Source organism: Syngnathus scovelli, unplaced genomic scaffold (assembly GCF_024217435.2).
Source record: "Syngnathus scovelli strain Florida unplaced genomic scaffold, RoL_Ssco_1.2 HiC_scaffold_24, whole genome shotgun sequence".
NCBI lineage: Eukaryota > Metazoa > Chordata > Actinopteri > Syngnathiformes > Syngnathidae > Syngnathus > Syngnathus scovelli.
The window spans coordinates 845,839-864,413 of record NW_026061333.1 but is presented as its reverse complement, the minus strand read 5'-3'; the positions used below and the strand labels follow the sequence as shown (position 1 = coordinate 864,413).

At 44.7% G+C, this 18,575-nt stretch overlaps 5 non-coding genes and 1 pseudogene across 5 annotated transcripts; 2 read left to right on the top strand and 4 right to left on the bottom strand.

The window, feature by feature from the left end:
* Positions 1 to 476: 476 nt before the first annotated feature.
* Positions 477 to 605, bottom strand: LOC125992924 (U5 spliceosomal RNA; annotated as a pseudogene).
* Positions 606 to 1,906: 1,301 nt separating this feature from the next.
* Positions 1,907 to 2,076, bottom strand: LOC125992913 (U1 spliceosomal RNA). The gene has a single exon (XR_007489859.1). It is a non-coding gene; the product is annotated as a U1 spliceosomal RNA (small nuclear RNA).
* A 4,010-nt stretch (positions 2,077 to 6,086) lies between these two features.
* trnat-agu (transfer RNA threonine (anticodon AGU)) lies at positions 6,087 to 6,159 on the bottom strand. Its single transcript has one exon. It is a non-coding gene; the product is annotated as a tRNA-Thr (tRNA).
* Positions 6,160 to 14,395: 8,236 nt separating this feature from the next.
* On the top strand, positions 14,396 to 14,505 carry LOC125992928 (U5 spliceosomal RNA). The gene has a single exon (XR_007489864.1). It is a non-coding gene; the product is annotated as a U5 spliceosomal RNA (small nuclear RNA).
* A 964-nt stretch (positions 14,506 to 15,469) lies between these two features.
* On the top strand, positions 15,470 to 15,581 carry LOC125992932 (U5 spliceosomal RNA). The gene has a single exon (XR_007489868.1). It is a non-coding gene; the product is annotated as a U5 spliceosomal RNA (small nuclear RNA).
* A 1,961-nt stretch (positions 15,582 to 17,542) lies between these two features.
* On the bottom strand, positions 17,543 to 17,614 carry trnah-gug (transfer RNA histidin (anticodon GUG)). The gene has a single exon. It is a non-coding gene; the product is annotated as a tRNA-His (tRNA).
* Between the last annotated feature and the right edge of the window lie 961 nt (positions 17,615 to 18,575).

Sequence of the window (18,575 nt, the reverse complement as noted above, 5' to 3'; positions counted from 1 at the left end):
GGGAGGGACTCGGAGTAGAGCCGCTGCTCTTCTACGGTGAGAGGAGCCAGATGAGGTGGCTCAGGCATCTCATCAGGATGCCTCCTGGACGCCTCCCTTTGGAAGTGTTCCGGACATGTCCCACCGGTAGGAGACCTCGCGGGCGATCCAGGACGTGCTGGAAAGACTATGTCTCTCGGCTGGCCTGGGAACGCCTTGGGATTCCCCGGGTTGAGTTGGATGAAGTGAGAGGGAAGCCTGGGAGTCCCTCCTAAAGCTGTCTCCCCCTCGACCCAACCCGGATAAGCGGAATAGGATGGATAAATGGATGGATGATAAACGAGGTTTTAAACGTGATTGTCTGTCTGCACTCGGCATAATTTCTCTGTTTATGTGAACATGTTCACACGTGCCGGTATAAATTATGTGAACGTATGATTGTTGCACGGAGTATGATATAGGCGGCTATCCGTTGCAATATTGATATTCTTTCGCAGAGCATCAACAAATTGAGATATACTCATATTGTTCCTCTCCACGGAAATGGTATACTCTTTATTGTTCCTCTCCACAGAAATCTTTAGTAAAAGGCGAAAGATTTATTCGATCTGAAGAGAAACGAGTGATCTGAAAATCTGAGTCAAAACGGGCCACCCCACTGCTGGTCTCACTAAATTCACAGGCGGTCTCACACTCAAATTGCAGCAACCATTCCTTCTAATACAAACAATAGAAGTTGATGGATTTACTATACTTACAAGGACTCAAGCAAAATAGAATGTTTAAACGAGTATTTTGTGTTCATTAATGTCTCACTTACTTTAAACATTGTTGGCGCACAGGATTGTAGGTATCTGATCGAACACTGATGGCGCTCGTTCTTTCAATTATATTGGGCGTCTATTTTGATTATTGATGGTAAAAACAGTTGTATGTCTTGGTACGTGTACTTTTGGTCTGAGAGAACGGGAAATGATCCCATCCCTGTGTTTTATTTGAAAATTTGTAATTTCATAACTTTATTCAACACAAATCGGGAAACAAAATACGATCGTAATTTCTCAAATGATTTTTCAAACTTCGGAAATGCTCTATGTCTCCCTTGTGTCGCAAATAATTGAGGCTTTTGACGTTGCTGGCATGGTTTGGAGTGTAATTCACCTCCACTGCGTTGGTGGCGTTTGATATTTGACATTAGAAAATATTTCTGTCATTTTACTTTAGAAAGTAAAAGTTGTTTTCTAGAAATCCATACTTGTGATGTATGAGGAACAACAATCGGGCGCATTCTTAAAAAGACAGACCTACAGCCGACAAAAAGGTTTTGATACGTTCATATCATATGACGAGTCAGGAACGTGGTAATTACATATTATTTTGCATTTGCTAATTTGGTGAATACAGTTTAACGAGCAAATGCACAGTGTTAGAGATTCGCTCAGTCCAACTTATTTTGCAAGAACCACACGGGAGACGAGTAAGTCCCTTTAGACACCTGCAGGTGGAGAGTCCATTCGTCGCTGTGCGTACAGCGATGTTCGAATGGAGGTCTGACTCTCGCCTCCTGCAAGAGCATTTTTATTAAGAGAAACAGGGTGGGGGTAAGAGTGGACTGAATAGAGAAAGCCCTTGACCTCTAGTCAAAACATAGCAAGGGGTGTTTTACGACTTTGTGTAGGATGGGACACGCTAGGTGATTTATCACAGGTTGCATTCCAACATAAGCATAAAACTAATCTAGCTAGGTTATTTATTACAGGCTGCATTCCAACATAATCATACGATAAGAATAATCTGGAGAACCCTGACACACAGTTCCAGAGTACAGTTAATTACATAATCAAAAGCGTTCAGTGTGTCACAGCATCGCAGACTTAAACTCCATGTGCATACTACTGCGCTTAATTTTTGTTTTCATCAGAAAGACCAGAGGAGAGCGCGAACACAGTCCCCCACTACCAGAAATAATAGAGTCAAGATTCACACAGTAGGGGAATTTGCAGAGGTCAGCACAACCGTAGTGCAATGGCTGAGCCTCACATGGGGTGAACCACCTTCTTGATCATGGGCCGAGGTCTTTACCGCACACGGCATTTTCAGTCACGGGCTTAATTGCTAAAAACGTGTGGCACACATACACACTCAGTGGATGAAACAGGATTCGTAGAACTGTTTAAGTCAAAGTCAAAGTCAAAGTCAGCTTTATTGTCAATTTGTCCACATGCCGAAGACATACAAAGAAACCGAAATTTCGTTCCCCCCTATCCCATGGTGACAAGACATGGCCCACAACAGACAAACAAGTAAACAAGTATAACAAAAGCGTGCTGAATAAATAATGAATAAATAACACAACAAATAAATAAATAAATAAGAGGAGCAAAAAAAGGAGCAAGTGTGCGTACAGCAGACATTCCAGAAAATAGCGCAACAGTGCCGCACGCTACGCAGAAGGGGGTAGCGAGTTCAGGGCCCTAACAGCCTGGAGAAAGAAGCTGTTGGCGAGTCTGGTGGTGCGGGAGCGCAGGCTCCTATACCTCTTCCCAGAGGGCAGAAGGTCAAACAAAGAGTGAGCCGGGTGACTCACATCTCTGGCAATCGAGGTTGCCTTGCGGGCGAGATGGGAGGTGTAAATGTCCTTCAGGGAGGGGAGCGAAGCACCAATAATCTTACCAGCCGTATTCACTATGCGCTGCAGGGCCTTCAAGTTCTGTTCAGTGCAGTTACCACCCCAGACAGCGATGCAACTGGTGAGGACGCTCTCAATGGTGCCACGGTAGAATGTAGACAGGACTGCCTGAGGAGCACATGCACGCCTGAGCTTCCGCAGGAAGTACAGGCGGCGCTGAGCTTTCTTTGCCAGTGACGAGGTGTTTGCGGACCAGGAGAGGTCCTCACTGATGTGCACCCCCAGGAACTTGGTGCAGCTCACCCACTCCACCACAGCACCGTCGATGATCAGCGGCAGGTGTGTTGTGTGACCCTTCCGGAAGTCAACAACGATTTCCTTGGTCTTATTGACGTTCAGCAGGAGGTTGTTGTCCCTGCACCACATGGTCAGAAGGTCAACTTCCGACCTGTACCGAGTCTCGTCGCCCTTCGTGATGAGACCCACCAGAGTCGTGTCGTCAGCAAACTTCACTATGCGGTTGTCGCTGTAGGTCGCAGTGCAGTCATGCGTCAGCAGGGTGAAGAGCAATGGACTAAGCACGCAGCCCTGGGGGCCCCCGTGCATGCATTGCCTTTTTTAACCTGAGAACCCTAAAACTGTATGAATTTGTATTTATTGAAAACGTCCAACATTACCACTGAATAATATTTTTTTTCCTGAACAAGTTTTGAAAATGACAAATATATCAAATAACAATAACATAAACAGTTCACCGCCACACAGCCCCAAGCACCGGCATCGACTTCCAGGCGTGTGGCAGCGTGGACTTCCATCCCTGGAGGTGGCACTTCCAGCCACAGAGGTCGAAGAGAGCTCCATAGAATAGGACCGGGTGTGCGTGAAACATATAATAGTTTTTCAAACCTTCTGTGTCACTCCAAATCATTAAATCCTTCAAACTAGTGGTAGAGTGTCCGCCCTGAGACTGGAAGGTTGTGGGTTCAAACCCCGGCCGGGTCATACCTATAAAAATGGGACCAATTGCCTCCCTGCTTGGCACTCAACATTAAGGGGTGGAATTGGGTGTTAGATCACCAAATGATTCCCGAGCGCGGCACCGCTGCTGCTCACTGCTCCCCTCTCCCCCAGGGGATGGATCAAAATCACACGGGGATGGGTTGAATGCAGAGGACAAATCTCACCACACCCAGATGTGTGTGTGATGATCATTGGGAAAAAAAAACTCTCCGTCCTCTGTGTCACTTACAAGCAAAGCCACTAAAGATGCCGGTAGTACATGGGGCCCTTCGTCATCTTCGTCATCCCGTGATCGAATCCTTTGTCCTTTAAGTAAACAACCGCCGCGCCGCTGATGTCACTTGCAGTTCAAACTACAGTAATCCCTTGCTACATCACGGTTCGTTTATCCATTTTTCGTTTTTTTTTTTATTTTGAAAATTTGTGACAAAAAATCACGTATAAGTTGCTCCTCAGTATAAGTCGCCCCCCCACCCAAACTATGAAAAGAAACGTGACTTATAGTCCAGAAAATACGGTAATGACAACACACAATACAACAAAACACAACACAACAATACTTACCTTTCCTTTAAAATCTTTTTCTCTACCTAACACAGACAGATAATGGGAGAATGTGTCACAATGTGAAGGAGATGTATTGGGTAATGCAGAAACAAAATAAAAACTATTATTTAATGTTAGACACATTATCCACTACTTTCCTCTTGACATTCATTAAATTGACAACGAAGGGACTTGAACCCCTTAATCTTCTGATCCAGTCAGTTAACTCCACTTGAATCTAGGCTGTAGATTTACTGTATATGCTCAAAAATCATTGCACTGCTATCACTTGTCAGAATTTCCTGTATGGCTATCTGGCCTAATGGATAAGATTTCAAATCTAAACAGGTATTCATGTCTAGTGTATCATCAAATTGAAAGAGGAAAATATGTCACGGTCGGGTGTGGAGCATGGAGCAGGACGACCAAGTGCAGCCCGGACCAGGGTCCACCGAAGCAACTCAAAATACAGACTCGGTAAACTGACATGACCTAAACAATAACTTGACTGACCAGGACGTGAAACAAGAAGACAGCAGGACACGACGGCACCAAGACAGCACGCCAACACCGAACGACAGCAACCAAAACCAAAACCAATGATCCGACAGGGAGAGAGGGGCAGACAGGACTTTTATACACGACAGGTAACGAGAGGCAGGTGGGAACAATCACACTGATCATGGGCACACAGGAGGGGAGGGGCGAGCACACAGACAGAAACCAAGACAGACACATAGTGGAGCAGTTGGGGGCGAGACGTGACAAAATATAGGTAAACTGTTTTTGTGCTGTTTTGATCTTTGTTGTGGTGACCCCAAATGTCAGTGACAAAAGCCAAAAGAAAGAGGCACATTTTTCATCTGATGTACAATTTTTAATTTGTTTCTCTTGACTCCAGTTGAGCAACCTGTGCTTGCTGATATTCACAATCCCTGCTTACTTTGCTGCCCTACCCCTTAAAAGAAGAAAAAGTTATTTTAGTCTGAGCAACCTGCTCCCTACTGAAAATAGGGTTTTCAACTAAGGTTTCCAACTAGGACTAGGGTTTCCAACTAGGGCTAGAGTTAGGGTTAGGGCTAGTTTGGACTAGGTATATAAAAAGTCTGCCCCACCTGAGGACCGAACTCTTGACCTTTAGATTGTGAGACTGGCATGCTAGCACCTGCATTAATGAGGCTGTGCATTTACAGTTTTACAATTCTTTTTTACTGTAAAATTGATCCAACCACCGGCCATTTCAATCAAACTGAACTTCACAGAAAGATAAAGTGACTTTTAGTCTGAGCATTCTGAAACTAGGGTTTCCAACTCGGGTTAGGGAAGCCAACTAAGGTTTCAAATTGTGGCCAGGGTTTCCAACTGGGGCTTCCAACGAGGATGAGGGTTTCCAATTCGGGCTAGAGTTAGGACTATATAAAAGTGTGCCCTGTGTGAGGGTCGAATTTACGACCTCCAGATTATGAGACTGACACACTACCACTTCCGCGAACGAGGCTATGCATTTGCAATTTGTGCAATTGTTTTTTACTGTAAAATTGATTCAACCACCGCCCATTTTGATCAAACTTAACTAGGCTAGGGCTAGGATTTCCAACTAGGACTAGGGTTTACAGGTAGGGCTAGATTTAGGGTTGGAATATATATAAATCATGCACCGTGTGAGGATCAAACTCTCGACTTTCAGATTACGACACTGACGCGCTACCGCCTGCGCCAACGAGAATTTGTGGCACCTGTCTTAAAATTCTATTTTACTGTAAAATTGATTCAACCACCGGCCATTTCCATCAAACTGAACTTCATCAAAAGAAAAAGGTACTTCTGTCTGACCATTCTCAAAGTTGGGTTTCCAACTGGGGCTAGGGTTTCCAACAAGGGCTCGAGTTAGGGTTAGGACTAAATAAGACATAGCCCCGTGTGAGGGTTGAACTCACGACTTTCAGTTTACTAGACTGACGCGCTACCGCCTGCGCTACCGAGGCCATGAATAGTTGGTTTTACAGAGCTATTTTACTGTAAAATTGATTCAACCACTGGCCATTTCAATTAAACTCAACTTCACAGACAGTAAACCTTATTCTATGTATTATTTATTATTCTTTTCTATACTGTCAGAAAGGTTTTGGTTTCTGATTTCTTTTTTGTTGTGCTGACTCCCCCCCAATCTCCATTTTCAGTGCAACAAAGTGACAAAAACCAAAAGAAAAAATGCTTTCTCTATTGCACACTAGAGCCAGCATTTCCAACTAGGGCTAGGGTTTCCAACTAGGGTTCCAACTCCGGGTAGGGTTTCAAACTAGGAATTCCAACTGGGGCAAGGGTTTCCAATTAGGGTTTCCAACTCGGGCTGGGGTTTCCAACTAGAGACAACATTGGACAGCTGCCACTTGTTGGGAACCTTTAAATGTTTAGTCTTATCAACGAATGTGTTTCAGAGGCCAGATTTAAAACGTGGCTTCTGGTTTTCATGAACCAAACCCATTAAAAAAAGTGAAAGAATGAAACAGTTCTTATTAGGAGAAGCCTGGTTAGCTCAGGTGGTAGAGCATGCAAGTCTTAATCTCAGGGTTGTGGGTTCTATCCCCATATTGGGCAGCCCACACTTGTCGGGAACCTTTGATTCTTTAGTCTTATCAATAGATGTGTTTCAGAGGCCACACTTAAAACATTTCTCTATTTCCCCTAACCCATTCAAAAAAAATGAAAAAATGAAACAATTCCAAGGTCGAAAAGCCTGGTTAGCTCAGTGGGGAGAACATGCGACTCTTAAACTCAGGGCCGTGGGTTCGGTTCCCACATTGGGCATCCTTGCTTGTTGGGAACCGTTAAACAGTCTTATCAAGGCCACACTGAAAACATGGAGTATTTCACATGGCGATGTGGCCTAATGGATAAGGCACCTGACTTCGGATCAGACGATCCCTTTCATAGTCAATTTAACGTGTCATGCTTTGAAATCAAAAACTTGACTTCAGTCTGAACCAACTCTTGACTGATTGATTGAACTTTATTCATCCCACAGCAGGGAAATTCACTTGTCACAGCAGCGCATATCAGTGCAATAATAATACGAGTGCAAGAATAAAACAAGTGCCAGAATTACAAAAAAGGGTAAATAACAGACAAGGATAAACACAAGTGCTGCTAGTAGAGACGAAACACATTCATTTTATCAGGCGGCATGCATGTTGTAAAGTCTGACAGCAGAGGGAATGAAGGACCTGAGGAACCGTTCCTTCCTACACCGAGGGTGCAAAAGTCTGCCGCTAAAGGAGCTGCTCAGGAACCGCACACTCTCATGGAGGTGGTGAGAGGTGTTGTCCATGATGGATTTAAGCTTAATCAACGTCCTCCTCTCACCCACAACCTCAATGGAGTCCAGGGGACAGCCCAGAACAGAGCTCGCTCTTCTGAGCATCTTATTCAGTCCCCCCCTGTCCCGGTCACTACTGCCCCCACCCCAGCAGACCACAGCGTAGATGATGGCCGAGGCCACCATAGAGTCATAGAAGGTCCGGAGGAGAGCCCTGCACACACCGAAGGACCTCAGTCTCCTCAGCAGATGGAGGCGACTCTGGCCCTTTTTGTACAGGATATGGGTGTGATCAGTCCAGTCCAGTCCAGTTTGTTGTTAAGGCGAACACCCAGGAATTTGTAGTTCTCCACTACCTCACTGTCCGATCCCTGGATGTTCATTGGAGTGAAGATGGGTGCTGTCCTCCCGAAGCTCACAATCAACCCCTTCGTCTTGCTGGTGTTGTTCACCTGATGCTGGTTGAGCTCACACCAGCTGACAAAGTCCTTGATGACCAACCTATATTCCAGATCGTTCCCCTCTGCGACATTTCAAACAATGGCCATGTCGTCGGAGAACTTCTGGATTTGGCAGTGTGCGGTGTCGTGGGTAAAGTCTGACGTGAACAGGGTGAAAAGGAAAGGAGCACCCTACCCTGGGGGACACCAGTGCTGCAGTGCACCACGTCGGACTCACTGCGATGTAACCTCACAAACTGCGGCCGGTCGGTGAGGAAGTCCGTTGTCCATGCAGTCAGGCACTGGTCCACACCCGCCTTCTCCATCTTCACCCTAAGCAGTGACGGCTGGATGGTGTTAAAAGCGCTGAAGAAAACAAAGAACATGATCTTCCCAGTGCTCCTGTTGTCCTCCAGGTGAAGCAGTGTTCTGTGCAGTAAATAAATCAATGCATTGTCCACCCCAACACCAGGCAGGTAAGCAAACTGCAGGGGGTCCAGCTGCGCTCCCACTAGTGAACGCAGGTGACCCAGGATGATCCTCTTCATAGTCTTCATCAGGTGGGAAGTCAAGGCAATAGGCCTGAAGTGGTTAGGCTCCTTGGGGCATGGCACCTTTGGTACAGGGACCACGCAGGAGGTCTTCCACAGTACTGGGACCTTGTTCAGGCTCAGGCTTAGGTTGAACAGGTACCTGACCACACCACTCAGCTGGTCCGCACAATCCCTGAGCAGTCTCGGCCAGATGCCGTCTGGGCCCGGGGTCTTCCCTGCTTTGATCTTTCTGAAGTGAACCTGAAGATCTGTAAAGAAGAGGGGGATGTCGGAAGACCGGGGTGATGGAGTGGAGACAGGAGACAGAAGAGTGACTCCGGGGGAGGGGGTTGGTGAGCTGGCGGGGGGGCTGGAGTGTCGAAGGTGGTAGAAAAAGATGCGGAGCGAGGTGAAGGGGTGGGGGGGAGGCGGAATCAAATCTGTTGAAGAACAGATTGAGTTCATGCACCTGTTGGATTTTGTCCACAATTTAGGGAGCGCACTATCTGCGCCTCACGGCAAAAGTCATTGCCAATCACCAGTTATCCAATTTACTCACTGTGTGCTCGTTTGATTTCTTCAGATTTAGGAAAATGCTAAGACACTGAAGCAGAAATTAGACTTACACAGGTTGGTTGAGTTCAATCACAATTCTTGTTCAGAAAGCTCTGTCTTCAGGAAAGTACAATACAGCGCTGGGCCTTTCAAGAGCGCAAAGTCTCCATTCAGAAAAGGCCACCTTCAAGGTTCTTTGGTCAGCTTATATTCAGTCGGCCAGTGTGGGCCGAGTTTGATGGGTGATGAGTCTTTGGGGTGGGGCAAGTTCACAGGAGAGTTTGATTCCATGGGAGTGGGTGCTGGTTCGGTGAGAGCTGGTTCCGTGGGGTTGGGTGCTGATTATGGGAGATTCGATTTGTGGGGGCTGTTGTTGTCCTTTCCGTCTTTCAGCCTTGACGATCGTCTTTGGCTTGGCTGTCTCCCTCTGGCACCTGCTGGTTTTATCTCCAAGTGACCTTCCTGTAAACATTCTTGCACATATACTGTTCCACCTCATCCATTCATCATTCTTTCAATTTTGTCATTTTGTACGGAATTATGTGAGCTTTTGGCTGTGACATCATCTACCTATTTATTAATGTTCCCTGACCATGCAAAGTTTGTACTCACCACTTACCATGTTTTTGTTTGTTTGTTCTTTTGATCTCCATGTACTTGCTTACGTCATCATATTCTTAGTTTAATCATGCTTTCAACCATATCTTTTCTTTGTTAGGCAAAATATTTCCCTCTGTCCAGAACGTTCAGTAGTAATCGAAAACTGGTGTCTAGAATTAGTCAAAACATAAGATACAATCAAGTACTGAACATTTTTAGACGACTTTGGCAGTGTCCGTGATTTAGAAAATCATCAGGCATGCATTGAACAGTTCCTTAAGGGTCATTAAGCTATTCAGGCAATATATCAAAAAACATTTGTTATTTCAAAGTGCTCAGAAATATATATATCAGATCATAAAGTTATAAAAACCTTTCTCATTACCACTTATCAAAAATGTCTAGTTATGTCTTCTTTATTGATTTGGTGTGTAGGTATAATTATATGTTTAAAATGTTTCTTTTATTTATTTAATATGTGAATATACTTGTCTGCTTATGTACTTTATTCAATGAGGTTTGAGCCAGGGCTGTGGACTCGGTCGGATTTTTGCACCGAGTCCGGCCTCTTGACCACCGAGTCCGAGTCCGGGTCCCAGTCCGGCTGTCAATTTTTTCCGTTAATTCATGTGACTGCTTCGTCTTTAGTCAAGGCTAATTTAGATCAAAATCTATCAGAACGAACGCAACTGCTTTCACACTGGCTGGTTCGGCTTATATAGGATCCCTTGCTGAGAGGGCGGACGTAAAAGTGAGGCGACGTTCCAATCGGACGTCGGATCGATAACATTTTCCCTGCCCCACCGGAGTTGTGCTAGTTCATAACGTAGATCACTCGAGGCATAGTCATAAATGTACGGTTGACAATTTAACCGATAGAAGTGGATACATTGGAACATAACCTACACTCTAATATATTATTTGACATGGTATTAAATGCGTGGCTTTACAAAAATGGTCATTGAAGCCCACCCTTAGCCCTGAGTGCCATTGGCATGAGGCAAAACGCTTGAAAACACTCTTGCCCAATTAAATAACCATTCTGAAACACGGGACATGTAAGATAATATTTTTTAATCATTAATTACACCATTATAGCTCAGACATTTATCTAAACACAAATAATTAGTGACGACCCCACAACTATCGAAACACATCAATGATATAAGCTGGGTGACATAATCGTCCTTGACATTGGTACATAATGTAAACATTAGCCTAAGTGCAACTCAACGTGGCCGCATTGATCGTAAGCAGGGCTGTGGACAGTATTCCTACTCGCATTCTGAGCAGCATGATGAAAATAAAATTGAACGTGATTTTTTTATTGTCGGACTCGGTGGACTCGGTCAAAATCAGCACCGAGTCTGAGTCCGAGTCCGGCAAAAATGACAGAGTCCGACCGAGTCCGAGTCCCCGAGTCAGAGTCCAAGTCCAGGAATATAGGTACGTTTTGTGTGCCAAATCTTCATTACAGCCAATAGCAGATTTCTGATTAAAGGTACAAAAAGAAAAGCAATGACTACGTGTGTCCGCTGGTTCTTCTCTGCAACACAGGAAGTTTGCATTCACTACAGTTGTGCCCATCGGCAAAAGGCAGCCCCCAACTACCACATGAGTAGCCGACAGGCCTGTTCTAAAACAACTCACTGATGAGGACGTATTATTTTCAAGGAATGTTCTAGAAGTAATCGTTGTTAAAAAAAAAAACACATGATGGTGGTTCTTGGAGATCACTGTTTATATATACACACACAAATATATATATTGAGTCTAGGGAGACAAATACACCGCAAACTGTGGGTAGGTGTCAGGTGATGAGCCACAGAAAAAAATCACAGTTGCCACAGAAAGATGACAAGCCTCATTTTGAAGCAGATCTAAACATCAGGGATGAGAACGGCAAATGAAAAAAAAACACTGATATATTGATCAAAACCAGAGCACATTTCTTGGCTTGCTTATCCGAGTCGACAGCATAGACATGGAGACTTTCAAGGCAAGTTACCCCAAGTTGCGCAGCGGTCTGGGTTAGCTACAACAAACATACACCATAAAGGTCAAGCCAGGTGCCGTGCCATATTCAGTAAAAAAAACCAGGAGGATTCCACTACCACTGGTGGGTGAAGTCAAGAGAGAGCTCCAGCGCATGGAAGCTCTGGGCGTCATTAGTCGGGTGAAGGAGCCAACTGATTGGTGTGCCGGCATGGTGGTCGTGCCCCAAAAGGACAAAAGCAGCATTTGAAGACCTAAAGAAAGCTCTGTCCTCTCCTCCGGTGCTGGCTATGTATGACCCGGGCAGAGACACCAAAGTATCTGCTGATGCATCATCATATGGGTTGGGGGGCGTAATTCTTCAGAAATGAGGGGAAGGATGGAAGCCTGTGTCTTACGCATCACGGTCACTCACTCCAACTGAGCAACGATACACACAGGTGGAGAAGGAAGCTCTGGGCCTCACATGGGCCTCACATGGGCCTGTGAACGGTTTCGGGATTTCCTCATTGGAAAGGAGTTTTGCCTGGAGACCGACCATAAACCCCTTCTCATCCTGCTTGGAGCCCAAGCACTGGATCTTTTGCCACAGAGAATCCAGGGTTTCAGGATGAGGGTGATGCGCTACTCATACTCCATCGTGCACGTACCAGGAAAGTCGCTTTGGACAGCAGACACACTTTCACGTGCAACCTGTAAAATGACGCATGTCCACTGATGACCAGGAGCTGATGGAGAGCACAAACATATTTGTGGACTGTGTCACTGAGAGTCTACCTGTCAGCTCATCATATACAGAAAACCTGAAAGAGCAGTTGAAAGCCGACAGTGTCTGCTCGCGTGTCATGACCATGTGCATGGAAGGATGGCCAGCACATGCAAAACAGGAACCAGCGCTAAAAAATGACTGGCCGGAGCGAGCCACATTAACAGTGAAAGATGCTAAAGGACACACGACTGGTAATACCTTCCGCAATGAGGAACGACGTGCTGTTCAAATTACACGAAGGACACTTAGGTGTCCTGGAATGTAAATCACGTGCACGTCAATCTGTGTGGTGGCCGGGACTCAGCCAGCAAGTGAACAAAATGGTACTGAACTGCAGGACATGCATACAAGAGCGACACAACCCAAAAGAGGCACTCGTGCCATCAGGGTGCCCTGAAAGACCTTGGCAAAAGTTAGGAACAGACCTTTCTACACAAGAGGCAGAATAATCCTCTAAGGCAGTGGTTCTTAACCTTTTTGGAGGTACCGAACCCCATCAGGTCCATATGTGCATTCAACAAACCCCTCTTTGGGGGGCGAGTTAAACGAACCCCATCAGTTTCATGTGCACATTCACCGAACCCCTCTATATAGGGGGGGATGACATACCAGCAAATCAGTGTGACTTCTGCTGTTGCCTTTGCAAGAACAGTTCAGATATGCGTTATCACGAATTTACACGATATTCAGGTGTGTTCAGCCATCCGTGGGCGGGGGGGGGGGGGGGTCGCGGGGCGGGGGCGGGGCAATGACATACCAGCTCTGCCGAACCCCTGAAGCCGACTCACCTAACCCCTAGGGTTCGATCGAACCCAGGTTAAGAACCACTGCTCTAAGGTCTGACGAGACAAAGGCAGTCTACCCTATGATCCCTGGAAAAAGGGAGATGTGGTATTATCGTATGTTGAAACTATAATATTATATAGTTTGTTATTGGAGGTCTCAAATAATGTTGACAGTTGGGGGCTCTGTGGTGCGCCAGGGGCATTGTACTGCTATGTAAGACATGAGTGGGGAGAAAATAAAAAGTTGCTGAATAAAGAAGTTGCATTCGCGTTCATCTCTACTCCGTATAAACACAACAGTCGTGGACTGCGTTCGCGCTCTCCCCTGGTCTTTTTGATTAAAACAAAAATCACACGCAGTCGTACGTACATGGAGTTTAGGTCTGCGGTGCTGTGACACACTGAATGCTTTTGAGCATGTTATTAACTGTACTATGGAACTGTGCATTTGCTTGCTAAACTGTATTAACCAAATTAGTCAATGCAAAATAATATGGAATTACCACGTTCCTGACTCGTCATATGATATGAACGTATCAAAACCTTTTTGTCGGCTGTAGGTCTGTCTTTTTAAGAATACACCCGATTGTTGTTCCTCATACATCTCAGTATAGATTTCTAGAAAACAACATTTACTTTCTAAAGTAAATTGACAGATTTATATTCAAATGTCAAATATCGAACGCCACCATCACAGTGGAGGTAAATTACACTCCAAACCATGCCAGCAACGAGAAAAGCCTCAATTATTTGCGACACGAGAGATATAGAGCACTTCTGAAATTTGAGAAATCATTTGAGAAATTACGATCGTATTTTGTTCCCTAATTTGAATAAAGTTATGAAATCACACGTTTTCAAATAAAACACAGAGATGGGATCATTTCCCATTCTCTCATACCAAAAGTACACGTACCAAGACATACAACTGTTTTTACCTTCAATACTCATAATAGACGCCCAATCGATAGGTGACGCTGTTTGAAAGAAGGTTTGATCAGGTACCTACAATCCTGTGCGCCAAAGATGTTTAAAGTAAAAAAGACATTAATGAAAACAAAATACTTGTTTAAACCTTCTATTTAGGTTGAGTCCTTGTAAGTATAGTAAATCTATCAACGTCTATTGTTTGTATTAGAAGGACTGGTTGCTACAATTTGAGTGTGAGACCGCCTGTGAATTTGGTGAGACCAGCAGTGACGTGGCCCGTTTTGACCCAGATTATCAGATCTCTCTTTCTTTTCAGATGGAATAAATCTTTCGCCTTTTACTAAAGATTTCCGTGGGGAGGAACAATAAGAGTCTATCTCTACCCATTCTCACCAACGGTTTGTTAGAATAGGCCTCTTTGGCACCACTTTTATGGTTAAAATTCTCTCTTCTATGATCAGCTCTCTTAATCCCTCAAACCCAAGAACCGAGACTACACTTGATTTTAGCCAAAAGGCCGAGAAGCGATGGAGTATGCGAGTGACGGACTCACTTACAGGCTTCCCCGTCTACCCATTCTCAGCAACGGTTTGTTAGAATAGGCCTCTTTGGCACATGTGATTAGCTGGGTAGCTTGAGCTATGCCGTTATATCGCTGCAACCCTTCTCTTGCTTTATTAGCTTTCTCTTCTCTATGACACCCTTTGCACATATGTAGAAGTCGCTCAGAATTCGTTCATCACTAAAATGCAGTCCTCAGGTCCATGTCATATTCGCTACCAATCGGAATGTAACGGACAGATTTATATTCAAATGTCAAATCTCGAACGCCACCGTCGCAGTGGAGGTGAATTACACTCCAAATTCACCTCCACTGCAACGACAAAAGCCTCAATTATTTGCGACACGAGAGATATAGAGCACTTCTGAAATTTGAGAAATCATTTGAGAAATTACGATCGTATTTTCTTTCCCGATTTGTGTCGTTATGAAATCACATGTTTTCAAATAAAACACAGAGATGGGATCATTTCCCATTCTCTGATATCAAAAGTACACGTACCAAGACATACAACTGTTTTTACCTTCAATACTCAAAATAGACGCCCAATCGCTGTTTGAAAGAATGTGTTCGATCAGGTACCTACAATCCTGTGCGCCAACAATGTTTTAAGTAAAAAAGACATTAATGAACACAAAATACTCGTTCGTTTAAACCTTCTATTTAGGTTGAGGCCTTCTAAGTATAGTAAATCTATGAACGTCTATTGTTTGTATTAGAAGGAATGGTTGCTGCAATTTGAGTGTGAGACCCCCTGTGAATTTGGTGAGACCAGCAGTGGGGTGGCCCGTTTTCACCCAGATTATCAGCTCATTCTTTTTTCTCTTCAGATCGAATAAATCGTTCGCCTTTTACTAAAGATTTCCGTGGGGAGGAACAATAAGAGTCTATCTCTAGCCATTCTCACCAACGGTTTGTTAGAATAGGCCTCTTTGGCACATGTGTTTAGCTGGGTAGCTTGAGCTATGCCGTTATATCGCTGCAACCCTTCTCTTGCTTTATTAGCTTTCTCTTCTCTATGACACCCTTTGCACATATGTAGAATTCGCTCTCAGTTAAGACGACAAGGTCACACGTTATCATACAGATTAGGCAGAGTCGCCTCCTTGCAGGAAGGCGGCCCAGAGTAGTATAAGAGCAGGAACCTTGGCGCTGAGAGAGGGACCTTCTTTCGCATCTGGCAGAAAGGGCTCCACAGCTGTGCATCGATCATTCTGGCATACATTAAAGAGTTAAACTGTGAAGGCTGCCTCTTGGTAATTGCTGTTAGCATATCGAGCATTAAAGATAAAGAACCGGGAACAAACCTAGCAGGTTACAGTACGGAACAGAGTGCTGCTCTTCTGGGCACTAATAAATCGGCAAGCTTGTCTGCTGACTTATTTGTTCACTCTTCTTCACCCGCAGTAATGCATGTAGTTCACGACGCATATATGTGTCCCCTTTCAGCAGTCTCTATCCAAATACACAGTGTAGGTACCTATTAAAAGGGTAGTCCCGATGAACATGAAAGGCAAAGATTGATCATTCGCAAAGAACTTTCCATGGTCATCATATGTACGAAAGAGTTGGGCCAGAAGACTAGAGCGGAACTTATGCAGAAGTGCATGGACACCACCTTGTTGAAAGAATAAAACCAACACAATGCATGAATTCACGACAAATGATATACCAGCAAATCAGTAGTACTTCTGCTGTTGCCTTTGCGAGACCAGTTCAGATATGCGTTATCACGAATTTATAAATCATGTGTGTTCGGACCTCCGCAGTGGAGGGAGGCTCTGCTAAACCCCTGAGACCGACTCACCGAACCCCTAGAGTTTGACCGAATCCAGGTTAAGAACCACTGGTTCAGAGGCTGTTATTTCTGCAAAAGGAGGAACTACTAAATATTGATGTCATTTTTCTGTTGGGGTTTCCAAATGTATGCGCCTGCCTACTTTTGTTTAAATAATGATTGTCCACTGTCTGCAAATCCTATAAACTTCATTTCAATTCTCAAATATCACTGTGTTGATCACTGCCGTCATCGGCCATGCATGGATTCGGGCCATCTGATTGGTTCCTTTGCCCCCCCCCCCCCCCCCCTCCCCCATACACACACAGGAATTGGTTAGGACTTGATTAGTAAGTGTTAGGAATCGTTTTGGCTGTCCGTTCAGAGCAAGGAACGAGCCACTAGCCCCACGGGAAGTTGTCATTTTCTGTAAGCTTGCGTGTATGTAAATTTGTCATGGTCCAACGTAAGACTGTTGAGGGTGAATAAAAAATAACTGCAACAAGTTCATTCGGCTATTAACCAGATTCAAACTGGGGTTGCAGCCGCCTCAATGCTATATTATGGCCAACATGCAGTTGCATGTTTAGGGTCTTTTCTCTAGGATCTTCAGCCACGACACTCAAGCAGACCATGAAAGATTGTTGATGTTAAAATGTTGGTGGAACTATCCAATAACTACGCAGATCCGATGATCCCTAAGTCTCGAGATGAGACAAAATTGGAAAGACTATTGGTTGACAGTGTCTGTGACTTACTTCAACCCAATAGTTCACAGAAATTACACATAGCTAATGTTGACCACAAAATGGCATGTGAGCTGGCCAGGAGTCCTGGAATCTTCTGATCTGTAGACAGATGCGTTCGTTATCCATTGCTCCACGAGCCCCACGGGAATATGTGGCTTGTAAGCTTTTGCAAAAATGAAAAAATAAAATAAAAAATGGGTGACATTATTTGAATACGCCATGATGCTTTATCCATTGCGCCACTCGCCCTACAAGTTAAGGCTATCGACCGCAAACGTGTGGAAAATCGTCATTGTCCAAAAGATGGCTGTTTAGCAATATTAAGAAAGGGACAAATTCCACACAGTAATTGGAGTGTGCCATGACCCGGATTCGAACCGGGGTTGCTGCGGCCACAACGCAGAGTACTAACCACTATACGATCATGGCCAACATGTGCATCTTATTAACGCTACTGCATACAGGCCATGATCGTGTAGTGGTTAATGTTCGATTCGAATCCGGGTTATGGTATAATCAAATGACCTTGTTGAATTTGTCTGCTGGTCACTGTTGCTAAACAGCCTTCCTTTGGACAATGACAGTTTTCCACACAAGTTTACAGTCGATACAGTCTTGTAGGGTGAGTGGCGCAATGGATGACACATGACGGCAGATTCAAGTGATGGGAATCGAAACAACAGATTCAAGAGACCCAAGGTAAATGAACACAACCCGTTTCGTTTCAATTGACAGCCCATGTGACATGCACCTCAGATGAAATGGGGCTAGTTGATCAACAGCAATGTTTTAACGAAGGGATCATCTGGGAGTTAAACCCCAGACCTCTCACACCCAAAGCAAGATTCATACCCCTAGACCACTGGTGTCAAACTCGAGGCCCGGGGGCCAGTTATGGCCCACCGTATCATTTTCTGTGGCCCGCAACGACAAATTGCGCATTAAATCTATGTCATACTAACATTGCAAATTGTCGGAACTTTTAAGAATCTTCTTAAAATTATTTTTGAAATATGTGAAAAGTTTCCACGAGTCTGATTTGAAAAAGCAATTATTTGTCAGTTTGTTTTGTAGCTTATACTGTATATAATATGAGGCGTTTATTTATTTGGGTTGACAGTCATAATGGCCCGTCGAGGGAAACTTTGACTACAATGTGGCCCGCGACAAAAATGAGTTTGACACCCATGCCCTAGACCAACGAGCCTCAAAGAAAGCTTGCAGACCATGTTACATTCTGTGTAACATTGGCCTGTCAAACACTCCACACAACGATAGACAACAGTGTTTCAAAGAAGAGCCCGTCCGGGAGTTTTACCCGGGTAATCAAAGAACCCTAGGCAAGAATCATTCCCCTGCACCAATGAGCCCCATACTAGACCAGCTGACC